The sequence below is a fragment of the Gossypium hirsutum genome, chromosome A06 (assembly GCF_007990345.1).
Source record: "Gossypium hirsutum isolate 1008001.06 chromosome A06, Gossypium_hirsutum_v2.1, whole genome shotgun sequence".
Taxonomy (NCBI): Eukaryota; Viridiplantae; Streptophyta; class Magnoliopsida; order Malvales; family Malvaceae; genus Gossypium; species Gossypium hirsutum.
The window spans coordinates 12,105,674-12,111,673 of NC_053429.1; positions in this window are offsets into that span (position 1 = coordinate 12,105,674).

The window sequence follows — 6,000 nt, forward strand, 5'->3', positions numbered from 1 at the left end:
TAAATTACATTCATTTACAAATCGATAAACATTCAAATGTAATTAAAGCAATTGTATAAAATGATACATAATCATTTCCAGGTCTTATATGAGCTTATGAAAGCTCTTTTGCCAACTCGATTTGAAATAGGACCAAATTATAAGGATTTCAAAATTTTGGATTGATGTCACTAGATAGAGAAGTTATTTGTCACGACACAACTTTTTTTTTTGTACTCACTATGACCTCAAATGAATGTCGTTGTGAAATGATTCATTCGTTACACCTATTCGCGACATTGGGAGTATGTCGTCGAGAAGTGACTCATTGTTTCTGAAAATGATCAGTTTGAAACAAGTTTAAAAGACCTGTAATAACATATAACATCACATTCACAACCAAAACAACAACATTTCAACAACATACGAGATAAAATGTACCAAAATGATACGTCAAAGTGACATTAATTAACTAAGTTCTAAATTTGACCATTTTCGATACAAAATCAGCTTAAATCCTAGGTACATGCCATTTACAATCGAAAGGGTACTTTACAAACTTTGTTGAGTCGAAAATGGTAGTCTGGATGCTGTCTTCAATTCTCAGGGCTTCGAGAAGTATTTAAACATGTGCATAGAGAAAACAAATCGTATACTGAGCAATAGGGCTTAATGGTACTTTTATGATTCAAGAGATTACACATTAATATAAAATTAGCATGGCATAAAACATGTGAACTTGATTTGTAACTTTCATAAGACCATACATATACATAAAAGTGTGCATGTTCCATTAGGTAAGCCAAATTGTTTAACATGTTAACATTATCATAAAAGCTATACTTTTTCTATTCACCTATCAACTTCATGCATAACAAACAATGGCATTACTTCAATCAAGTTGTCATGATCTATACCTTTATTTAACTTGCACTTACCAATCATCCCATTTCTAGTGTCTACCGACTCATTCATATTTGTTTCGATCTCCTAAGGCTTGATTCCATTTGCTTTACATAATAATGTGCATACCTCTTATTTTAAATTCACATATGAACATATCAAAATCTCAAGTATTATATTAATTTTGTGAATCACCTTTTAATTGTTTCCATTTAGTTAAGATTAGATGTTGGTAAGTTTCTAACTATGTTTGATCATTCATATTGCTAAATTTTTCAATATGAAAGGAAAAAAGGAAAAAGGAAAAGAAAAAAAATTAGCTTACTTCATTTTTATTTAAGAGGTTAATATCAATTTTATAAACCTCATCATCTTAGTTGTTGAGCTTAAATCATCATTATGATATCTTGTATAAAAGCTCACTCCAATTCCTTATTTTTCTTTAATGTTAATTACTTTTGGATTCAACATCTTACTCTTTTGGTTTAGTAGCTCATCATTTCAACTTTCAACTATACTCACTGTTTAGATCTTTCCATACCCTTAACCTAATCCCCATTACAACCCTCATAAAGACCTCTTAATCTTTGTGTCATCTCATGATTGTAGTGGTGGGGACTTGATTCTTAAGCATGCTTATGGTAATAACATTCCTCGTTTGACTTTTGAGTGCATAGTAATCAACCCTTAAACACTTTGAGTGCTTTGAGTGAATCTTAGTGAGGATGTTAAATCTTGTTGAGTTTGAATTTCAAGTAATTATTAAGGTAAGGGAAACTCTTATGTTTTATTCATTAGAATTTTTGCTTGGATTGCTTATGCTCTTTATTGTCATTTTAGTTTAAATTCTAATGCATGATTATCTATAGATTATCCTAAGACATGATCATTGAATATGATGGGTGAATGAGAGTTAATTTATATATGAAATTAAGAAATTTGCTTATGGACAAGCAAATGCTTAAGTGTGAGGATATTTGATAAGTGTCAAAAGTAATATGTTTTAGCCTCATTTTTAGTGCATTTTTAGGTTATTAAGTAGTATTGATTATGAACTATATACTTTTAATCCTTTAAATTCATATTTTGAAGCTTTATAGAGCACTTGGGAGTAATAGGAGTGAAAAAATGAGTGAAAATTGAAACATTGGAATAGTTTGAAAGCTATACATGGTCAACAGTATTCCACACGATCATGTGAGCCACACGGGCATGTGGCCAGGGTATGTAACTCCCTATGCCCATGTACGACACTAGTGGGGATTTTCGATTTTTAAGTTTTTGGCATTTTAAGAAGGTATATATAAGGAAATAAAAAGGCAGACACACAATCATATGGTTTTAGCACGAAAGTTACCCAAAAGAACACCTTGGAATTTGATTCTGAAGTAATTATCCATCAATATTAAAGATTCTTAGTTGATTTCTTAGGAAGTTATCATGATTTTTTTTATTCTTTTAGTTATACTGTATTTTTTATGTTTCTTCTAACGAGGATGAACTGGTTTTCTAAATACCTAGGAGAGATGAGCCTTAGGATGAATTCTATTATTTGATTTCCAGTTTTATGCAATAAAATCTTAGCTTTTTTAACTGTGAATTTTGAATTGTTCTTGTGTTAGCATTTCTAAGGTTTTAATCCATGTTTGATATGTATGAGTTTGAGGTTGAATAGACCTTGCTTATGATTAGATCTTACGTAGTCAAATGAAATTGCATGTAATCCTAGAAATAGGAGGACATAAATCTACTAAATTAGAGTCAAATCTAATAGGGGAATTCATAGAACAAATTAATACGACAATAAAGGTTTTAATTAGAAAGAAGTTTCAATTAATCAACCTAGAGTTAGTTGCTTTTATTTTCGAAAGAGATATTAGCATAAGTTAAGGATTTCTACAGATCAAGGAAACTAAGGAAATAAATTGCACAAATTGGATTGAGAATTTTAGATGAATTCTAGACGGATTATTCCCTGGGTATTGTTTTGTTAATTGGTTAATATTTGATTATTTTTGTTTTTGTTTCTTTAACGTATTAGTAGTTAATTTAGCCAGTTAATTTTTAGTTTTAATTAATCCTTTGAATTATTAGGTTAAATAATAGGAAGATGATAATTACTAGTAATTGTAGTACTTGAGGGAACACTATTTGTGCTCACTATAGCTATACTATTAATAGATAGGTGTACTTTCCTTAGTTGATTTATTAGGTAGTTTTGTGGACATCAGGGAAGTAGAAGTTGAGGTAGTCGATGCTAGTGTAGCCGAGGACAAGAGTGATAATCGGTTACTAGTTTTTACAACTGAAAGGTCTAAGTTTACATCCAAGTGGATCCTGAATTCAGGGTGTTCTTAGCATATGTGTCCCAACAAGGACTGGTTCTCCATATATGGTCCAATTGAAGGTGGAGTTGTACTCATGAGGAATAATTCACGTTGTAAGATAATTGGTATTGGTACCATTGATATGAAGATGCATAACAAGATTATCAGGACACTTTCATGTGTCATGCATGTGCCTGATTTAAAGAAAAACCTCATCTCTCTGGGTATGTTAGACTCAAACAATTGTAGAATCATCATCGAGTCAAGCCACATTAAGGTATCTCGTGGAACTCCCGTTTTGATGAAAAGTCAGAAAATCAGCAATTTATATATTTTGCAAGGTTCAACGGTGACTGGTGCAGCAGCAATTTCCTCGTCTATTACAAAGTTGGAGTCATCTCGATTGTGGAATATACGACATGGTCATATAAGCAAGAAATGTACGACTGTTTTGAATAAGAGTCCTCCAGTTTCCAAGTTCAAGCATCATTTGGACTTGATTAATATCTTGCAAGGATTGAGCAAGGCCCATGAAGGGACTCGACAAAGAAGGCATGTTAAAATACGAGTTAATGTGGAGATTTGTGGAGTGTATCTCGCATTTTTAGTCAAAGAAGAGACGACGTTGCGACGAGGAATCACGAGATGTTGCAATGGTGTGGCATCGTTAGAAATAGAGGCATAGCAAAGGCGGCGTCGTGACAATGAGCCTGGGATGTCAGGACGGTGCGATGAATTCCAAACTTAAAGCAGCTACATTTTAGACTCTTAGCAGGGTTACTTTTTCTTGTTAATCTTTAATTATTCCAGAGACATTTAAGTAATATTAGAACTCTAATATCAATTTCTTTAAAGGGCCATAACAACCCTAAAATAGGGAAAAATAATATAACATTAAAGAGGAAATCAAGAGAGTTTAAGAGAGCTTTAAGGGAATTTTATGATTTTAGCCAAAGAGAGCTTTGTATTCGGCGCTAGGGTTTGTTTTGAATTTCTCCATCTTGTACTCTTCGTTTGTTTGCTCATTAGTTAAGTCTCCTTTCCCCGTGGTTTTTTATCATCTTGATTAGAGGAGTTTTTCTACGTAAATTTTTGTGCTCAATTTTCTATATTCTTTCTTTCTCGTTGTTTATACGGGTCAATCCCCAATACTATCAAATTAACATAAAACTTTTCATAAATACTAGATTATTATGACATAATCACGACGTGAATAAAAAAATTATGTAATAAATATACTTATTAAAAGCTTATATAAAATTTAAATGATGTCTTGGATGAAATGATAATGTTGAAGATTTAAAATTCCTAATTTAGATTCATTATATATTTTATTGATTTATAAAAAAATAAAAAAATAAAAACATAATTGTAATAATACAACTTTATAAAATAAAAATCAAAATTTCCATTAAAATAATACTCAATTAATAAGTGAATTAAATTAAATTTAAAATTTTATTATAGTAGAGATTTTAAAATTCATATAGGATATGTCTATTTTAATTTACAATAACGGTTACGTCATAGTGATGCAATAATGTGGCAAAGTCAAAAGAAAAAAAAAAGTTATATAAGAGAAAGATACAAGAAAGCAAGGGTGGAGTCAATGGGTTGGTAAGGCCCGGCCCCTTAAAATAGAAATTTTCACTTTAGTTTTTTTATAATTTTAAAAAATTTAAATTAGTATGTGGTAAAATTATACTTTGGTCTCTCTAAAAATAAGAAAAAATTAATTTAATCCCATAAATTAGTGCTAAAAAGATCCCATAAAGTGAGGGTAAAGGCTTTTTGTTTTTAAATAAAAGGGTAAAGACATTTGTGCTTGTAGGGAAAATCTGCTGTATGCTGAAAATATAAATATCAAAATGTTAACACTAATATTTTTAAAATTTTGATAAATATTTAGGAGAGCAGGGTCAAATTGAGGATGATAATAATCTGCATCATGGTGATGCAACAATGACAAAGAAAGAAAACATAAGATACAACACAGATCAGAATCCCTAAATTAAGGGTAAGGGGCATCAACAAAACCCCACAAAAATTAAATATATAGACAATATTTAATAAAAATTCGGCCAAATTAAATATTTTCTGCTGACTTTGTAAGATACGTATTTCGCCCTCTCTTCAAAACATAAAAATGGTGAAAATCCACCTAATCACTCGATTAACTTTTATGATCAATATTTACACCTAATTTAGATTATTTTAGTGTGTATCTCGTCTTGGAAATGGAGGGCCCATAACCTCATAAAAGTGAACCTTTGGACTATCTATTTGTTTTAATTCACCAACTCTTGTCCTTCTTATTATTACTATTACGAATCTTTTCACGTGGATTCATTTAAAAATAATGGTGAATTTTGTTTTATTTTTAAATTTAATTTAATTTAGTAATTTTATATATTTTTCTCTTAATTAAATTAATGTTTGATTGAAAGTTCGGAAATAAATAATAATAGGTGTAATATTTTTTTAATTTTTTTAATTTAAAAAAATTATTTAGCTTTTTATTTAATTTTGTCTCTTTTAATCTTTAAATTTACATTATTTGTTAAATTGTCTAAAAATAGATGGAAAAATTTAACATTTGCTAATGTGGCATACACGTGGGTTGCCACATTAGTAATTAATTAATTTTTAAAATATAAAAATTTTAAAAAAGTATAAATTTATTAAAAATTAAAAAAATATTTAAAAAGTATAAAATTATAATTTTTTTAAAAATTAATTAATAGTTAACATGACATTGATGTCAACATTTTTCATATTTTTAAGGTGATTT